The following is a 6,631-nucleotide window of genomic DNA, read 5'->3' as shown; positions in this document are numbered from 1 at the left end:
GGAGAGGGCAGCGCGGGTGGCGGGAGCGCGCGAGGCGGCGTCCGGGAAAGGGCAGCCCCGCCGAGGTCGCGGGGCTCCGGGGAGGGGCCCGGGCCCCGCCGGTGCGGTGACGTCCGCGACAGGGGCGCACGGGCTTCTGTCGTGGATGGAAAGGGGAAGCGCGGGCTGCTGCCAGGAGAAAGTTGCTCCGCGGCGCCCGGGCGGTGCGCGCCTCGGCGCCCGGGTAGGGGAGCGCTCGCGCGTGGGGCGCCCCAGAAGCGCGTTTCTTTGTTTTATTAGGGAGGCGAGGAGAGGCGTCGTGGCTTCACCCCGGCTCCTTCTGCAGGTGGAGCAGGGTGGAGCTCTCGCGGGCCGTGCTTTCTTTGCTCCCTCACTGCCTCCGAGAGGGGGCTTTCGGCTTCGCCCCCCGGCACGCCGGCTGCAACTTCCCTGCGCGCCCCGGGGGAGCCGCGCGGAAAGGCTCTGCGCGCCCCGGCCGGCGGGCTCCGGGCACGGCGGGCCAGGAAGGCTGCTTGGCGCCATGAGGAGCGGCCACGAGGTTGGTGCTGCGAGCCGCCTCCCGGAGGCCCCTCCTCCATTTTGGTTTTGCATTTTCCCCTCTGGGTCTGGACCGCGTGGGCACGGAAGCCCAGACGCGGCCGGTGCTGGAAACTTCCTTACTGAAGGAAATTCATCCCATCCTAGGCTCCTGGCTTTAGGGCCTAGGAGTTTATGATCTGTTTGCTTATAAGGTGAAGCGCTTTTTTTTTTTTTTTAAATTGTAAGTTGTAACATGTGTTCTTTACTAGTAGTGCTAGTAATTCAAAGCGAAACCGGAATGCCAGTCCTTTCTGGGTGCCCCCTTGTTTCTAGAACGTAATCCTGTCGTCTGGGACTCATTTTTGTTCTTGGCTATATTCCCAGGAGTGATGCCTGGCATAGAATTGAAGTCCCCAAGTCAACCTGAAGTCCAGTCCTCCTAGTGGAGGAAGACACAAACTTGCTGCTAGCTGACTGGAACACAGAAACAAAATGAGCCGGCTGCTATCTAAATAATTTAGTTATCAGAGGTGAAAACAGACCCGAAAAGGTGGAACAAACCTATTCTGCCTGTTCTCGCTCCCCCCCCCCCCCCACGAGTCCTCAGTTGATGAATGCTGGAAGCTGTGCTCCTCACCCGGGTACCAGGGGAGGAGTGGGAGACAGTTAGCTTGGAGAGAAGGGGAGGGGCTGTGGTCCTGCGGGGGTTGTAAAGCATGTTGTACGTTTTGGGCACATGGTAATGTTACTGCTTTAAGATTACTTTATCTGTTTTGTTATTTTAAAAAGCAGCGCTGCGACTTCCATAGTTTCATGTTGCATTCAGTTTGCTGTAATTTTATCTTGATTTTATTATTGCAGTGCCTAGTGTCAATTCCAAGGAACTGGGAATTAAAGCTAAGTGCTTTGTGGCTGCCCCCAGTACTTGGGATTGAACCCAGGGCCTTTCCTCTGATCTACATTCTCAGCCCTTTCTAAGTTTTAATTTTGACGCGAGGTCTCATTAAGTTCTGTTGCCCAGGTTGGGTTTGAATGTGGATCTTCCTCCCTCAGTCTTAGAGTGCTTGGGGTTACTGGGGAGGGTGAACACCCAGTTTTTTATTTTTATTTTTATTTTTTTTCCTTGTGTTTTAATGGCCAGCATCAGCAAACTGGGTCTCCTTTGGAAGTCTCAAACCTGAATGTGGTGGCTGGAAGCAAATCAAGTTGAACTCTGTGTGGCATGCAGGAAGACTTTAAAGAACCACCAAAGAATGACAGTTTTTGAGATAGAAGTGTAGACCTCTGGAGTCCAGTAGTCACTTAACTGTTTTTTACCTTGTTGAGAATGGAACCAAGGTCTGCACATGCAGTCTCTTTTTGTTTTATTTGAGGCAGGGTCTCCTTAGGTAGCTCAGGCTGGTCTTGAACTTGTGATCTTCTTGTCTCAACCTTGAGAATATTGGAATCATAGGCATGCATCACCACAGCCAGCTTAGATTATTAATAGGTGGCAGAAAATGAAGCCTTCAGGGCTGGCCAGATAGCTTAGTGGATTAAAGCACCTGCTTAGGCAGATGCAGGGACCAGAGTTTGATCCCTGGTATGCTGTGCAGGCTCGCCTCTGGGGCACGCTGAGATAACGGCACCAGCCTGTAATCCCAGCACTTGGGAGGCTGAAAACAGGAGGATCACAATGAGTCTGAGCGTGTAGTGAGATCCTGAGACCCTGTACTAAATACATTAAAAAAAAAAAGCCTTCAGTAATAACATTCCAGTCACGTGGTTGGTGGCAGAACTAGGACTAGATCTACTAGTGCCGCTTGGACCTAGCTTTGCATTGTCAACTTGAAAAGGAGCTGGAAATACAGATGGCTTTGTATGCACTGTCACCCTGCAGTGTAGGTTTCCACTGTTTCTTTCCTCCTTTATAAGAAAAAAATCGTTCTTTGTGGGGATAGGAGGGACTTTCCCTGTGCGGCTCTAATTTGCTTCAATGTTGTGGCAGTCAGAATACAAGTACTTTATCTCAGACTAAATTATTTTGGTCATAGAAGGAAGATACTGATAGCAACCGTATATCACTTTTTTCATTTGTTAGATGAAAGTGCATTAGAATTTAGGAGTAAATTTTGCTAAGTTGACATGGTGAGTCATTCAAAATTCTCTCCTAACACTGGTGGGTTGAGGAGGTTGTTCTAATCTTGGTAAAAGTCAGATTTTTGTATTTTCTCCTAAAGGACAGGTCTAGGGGTAATAAGATGAAACAAAACCCAAACAGTTTAAACTTACTTGCATGCGTGCATTGCCCTGAGTTTTTAAGTGATATTTCCTCTCCTGCACATTTTTGTTAATTCCTCAGTCTGACTGGTACACACAGCCCGCAGATCTTCTCTACTGTGCATTTGTAGTGGTCTACCTCTTCTCCTTTTGGAAACCTTGACCTCTGCATTGGGTGGAGTACAGCACAGGGCTGGTCCCTCGGCCTCCCGCCCCCCTCAAACATAGCCCCCCTCTGTACTTTCATATTCAGGCAAACACTGTATGACTTTTTTTTTTTTTTTTTTTTTGAGAGAAAGTTTTGCTATGTGGTTCAGGCCAGCCTTGAATTCACCTTCTAGCTCAGGCTAACCTTGATCCTCCAGCCTCATCCTCCCCAAGTACTGTCAGTAGGGGCATGTGCCACCACATGTGGCTCACAAAGATAGCTTTATGAACTGCTGTCACCAGTCCTTTTTTTGGTTCACGATCCTCTCAGGAATGGGCCATAGGACTTTTGAAGGGCTCGATGGTGTTAGTACTTTCTCCAGAGAGTTTAGTTAGCCATTTTCATCAGAATTATGTTTCTCTTTAGCTTCTGTAGGTTTACCTCAGCTTGCCTTGTCCTGTGCCTGCCTGCTGGCTGCTTCCTCTGTAATTTAGGTTCTGTGAGAGATACTGACATGTTAAATGTGTAGACTGAGGTGACATTGAGATAGAAGGAAATAGTCAAGGAAGTCTCTGTCCTGAGTGCTTTTACTGCTTATTGACTTTGTTTTCTTTGGGATTAATCCAGAGAGCATTGAGCTACATCACCAGACCTTTCTATTTTCTTCTGTCAGATAAGACCTTGCTAAATCACCCAGGCTGGCCTCCAACCTGTATTACTCCTGCCTCAGCCTCCCAAATAGTTGGGATTCCAGGCAGTTAGCACCACACTGCTTGCCCTGCTTTTCCTCATCAGGCTGTGATTTATCCTTAGAGAATTTGATTGTTTCTTCCCCTTTGAAATGGGCCAGGCAGCTGTTTTCCCAGTCGGTGAATGAGAAAGGTTGGAAGAGGTTAGAAGCGGTGCTTTTCACGTGGTAGAATCGGAAGTGGGCGGTGCAGTTTTCCCTTCTGTGCCTGCTCAAAACTTCTGCATGCGGCAACCACGCGCTGCGGGTATTCTTAGGGGAGAGTGGTCTGCACATGAGTAATACAGGACCGGAGAGGAAAGTGCTCCCTTCGGAGGTGGAGGTGCGGCTGTCTCCTCGCGCAGCCTGACCGTGACTCAGCATCTGCTTTTGGAGCATCTCGCAGTGCGCCCTGTGCCATGTCGCCTTGGTCTGCCCTGCCCTGTCCTTGGGACTCAGCAGCCACCGGTCTGGCCAGATGGCCTGCTCCAGACCCTCCCTCTACTGGGTGCCGGGGGACAGCTTTGCTGCTTGGGCTCATTTTTTTCTGAACAATGACTGGTAGTTTTAATTTTTTTGAGAAGCTGTTTACTATTTGGGGCTGAGTTAAATTCTTTTTTAAGTTTAATTTTTTTTTAAATTTTCCTCTCTTATTAGGTTTATTTATTTATTCTTTGAGGCAGGTTCTCACTGTGTAGTTCTGACTGATTGGCCTTGCCCTTGCTTGTGTAGCGCAGGCTGGTGCCCTGGCTGGTCCAAATTCAAGGCAGTCCTCCTGCCTCAACCTCCCAAGTGCAGGGATTACAGGTGTGTGCCACTGCTCCTGGCAGTATATGTTTTGCAATGCATAGTAAATACCTCAGTTGTGGGAAATTGGTGCATACTCATGGTGAGCCCTGGTCGTCCTCCTCCTCTCGCTTTCCTCCCTCCCCCATCCCTCCCCATTCCCAAATCTTCCCATCTGTCTTAGTTACTTTTCTCATTGCTGAGACAAAATGCCCAACACCCACAAGCTGAGGGAGGGTTTATTTAGCTCACAGTTTGAGAGATTTTAGGCCATAATTGGCTGGCTGTAAGGCAGGGTGGTACATGGCAGAGGGGCTTTGCAGAGGATGAAGAGTTCAATACAGGCAGAAGTTAGCAAAGCAACAGGGAGAAAGACAAGCCTCTGTCTGTCCCTTGTGTTGTGTCCAGGCTACCGAATTAGGGCAGCGCCAAGTCAACCAGTGGACTGATAAAAATAAGCATCCACCCTTCATCCTCACACTGCACCATGAATCAGTCTCGCCCTCTAGATCCAGTCATCTAGGACTGCAGGGGTCCCACCTAGGACTGCAGGAGGCTTTAGGGGTATTCAGGCATAGCCGTAATGCCATCTCTACTAAGCCCTGTTTCCTGCTATCTTTTATTTTGTCCTTGCCCTGGCTGCCCACCCACTCACACTCCTGTTCCCCTACTCCAGGACTTCAGTCTGTACTGCTGTTTGCTCTGCCTCCAATCCTCACATCTTGTTCCTGGGCTACACCTAGCAGAGCACCTATTGGGGGGAGCAGCGCTTGATCTGTGGTCCTGGGGTTCCTGGCCTGCAGCTGCCTTCCCTCTGGGCTCATCCTTCTTCCGCGCATGAGGGTCTTCGCAGTCTGTGTCAGAGCCTACCTGTCTGGCTCCCTGACCTTGGTGCCCCTGTAGGCATAGAGTGCGCTTGGGGACTCTGCGTGCGGCCATTCCTTTGGACAGTCAGTCGTGTGGGGCCTGCGACGCGGACTCAGGTACCTGAGGATTCCACTGCTGAAGGCCTGACTTGTTTTTTTGGCCAGTGAGCACTGTAATGGTGCTGATGGAATCTTCAAGGCTTTGAAAACTTCTCAATGTGTGTCTCCATTTTTTTTTTTTTTTTTTTTTTTCTCCCACCTGATGGTGATGCTGTGTGTTCTGGATTTAACTTCATGACCTTTGCCCGGTGCTACATCCTGACTTTATTTTAGGACAGGATTTAGCTAATTTGTTTTAGTTGCTCACCTTTAGCTCAAACTTCTGAGCCTCCTGCCTCAGCTTCCCAGGGTGCTGGGTTTCCAGATGTTATACATTTCATATGTGTGTGTGTGTGTGTGTGTGTGTGTGTGTGTGTATACTTTAAGTCTTTTTTTATCATTAAGCCTAGTGAAGCATGTGGTGGTCATTTCCTCATATGTATCATACATAGGTGATTCATAATCCATTTATAAATATGAAATACAAAAATAATTATGAAAGGATGGGTACAGTGAAATATTTAGAAATACAATTTAATATAAAGCCCTTTATTAAAATGTTGTGATTAAGGCTGGGCCTGGTTGTGTACACCTGTAATCCCAGCACTTAGGAGGCTGAGGCAGGAGGATCGTTGAGTTTGAGACCAGCCTGGGCTACAAAGGGAGCTCAAGGCCAGCCTCAACTGCATAAGGAGACCCTGTCTCAAAGACAAATAAATAAAATAAAAAATAAAATATTGTGATTAAAATAAAACTTTTTAAAAAGAATAATCAATTCTTGGATGACTTTGGTGATATTCTCTCTTTTTTTTTTTTTTTTTTTTTTTTTGAGATAGGGTCTCACTGTGCAGTTGAGGCTAGCCTTGAGCTCACATTGTAGCCCAGATGGGTCTTGAATTTGGGATGATACTCCTACCAGTGCTGGGATTACAGACTTTACAGGGGCACGCCGCCACACCTGGCTATTTTGTTCTTTTTTTCTTTTCAGACAGCCTCACTATGTATAAGTTCAGGCTGGCCTTCACACCTGGAGACGTTGGTGATAGTAATTTTGTTGTTAACAGTGAATGTTTGGGGGCTGGGGAGATAGCTCAGCCTGCCTGGCAAGTGCAAGGGCCTGAGTTCAATCCCTGGTTCCACCAAAAAAAAAAAAAATAAATAAATAAAGTGAATATTTGGGTTGAGTCTTTCATGGTTGCCACATTTGAAAAAATTACTCCATCGAGT

At 48.1% G+C, this 6,631-nt stretch overlaps 1 protein-coding gene across 1 annotated transcript in view; it reads left to right on the top strand.

Annotated features, from left to right (window-relative positions):
* The window catches only part of Uck2 (uridine-cytidine kinase 2), a 66,697-nt gene that overhangs the window by 705 nt on the left and 59,361 nt on the right, over positions 1-6,631 (top strand). The window lies entirely within an intron of this gene.

This window comes from Octodon degus, unplaced genomic scaffold, assembly GCF_000260255.1.
Source record: "Octodon degus isolate 3935 unplaced genomic scaffold, OctDeg1.0 scaffold00116, whole genome shotgun sequence".
NCBI lineage: Eukaryota > Metazoa > Chordata > Mammalia > Rodentia > Octodontidae > Octodon > Octodon degus.
This window is presented reverse-complemented; position numbering and strand designations above follow the sequence as displayed.